Genomic DNA, 868 nt, shown 5'->3' on the forward strand with positions numbered 1-868 from the left:
ACGTGATTGCTGCAAATGCACGATATACACCTCAATCGCATCTTCCGCTCGAGTTGTTGTGTTGTTGCGCAACCAGTCAACAAAAAGCTTATTTACACGTCAGGTTTGACACGTCCGGTTGTATCAGAAAATGGAGGAGAGCATTACGCAATAATTTTATTCGTGTGAGTGACATGAAAATCTAGAGCGATAACAAATATATGAGCATTATTGCACATATTAGCATTTGGTGTGCACACACCATAACTGTAATCAATCGTGGTTTGAGTTTACCATGTGCAAACAAAACATCTGGTTGCTAGCTTAGCAACATGCTAACGTGTAGAATCAATTGTGGGATGAGATTACAATGCACTTCGTAAACGAAACATCTGGTTGTTAGCTTAGCAACAGGCTAAAGCTAAACCCAATGGGAATCATTTGTAGGACAAGGTTATTATGCACTTCGCAAGCAAAACACTAAATGTGAGTATCCGGTTGTTTGCTTAACAACATGCTAATGTCACACTCAACAAGAATCATTTGTGGGACAAAGTTACAGTGCAAAGCAAAACACTTTTGTGCATGAGTGAGTTTTACTCACCCTTGTGTTGTTCCAATACAGTATGCCCTTCTTTCTTTTTCAGATCACAAAATAAGATTTAAAAAAAAATGTTCTGGGAGAATATAATGGGGTTTGGTAAAAAAAAAAAAACTGAAAAATAGTGTATTATTTAACAAAAATCCTGTTCTTGGCCATTGGATTCTGTTCATTAGCACAGCAGTTCACTTTAAATCGCCCAGGAAAGCAAACAAGTTAAAGGGGTCATATGATGCTGCTAAAAATAATATTATTTGGTGTATTTGGTGTAATGAAATGTGTTTATGC

The sequence above is a fragment of the Sinocyclocheilus rhinocerous genome, unplaced genomic scaffold (assembly GCF_001515625.1).
Source record: "Sinocyclocheilus rhinocerous isolate Xijiao unplaced genomic scaffold, SAMN03320098_v1.1 scaffold1376, whole genome shotgun sequence".
Lineage (NCBI taxonomy): Eukaryota > Metazoa > Chordata > Actinopteri > Cypriniformes > Cyprinidae > Sinocyclocheilus > Sinocyclocheilus rhinocerous.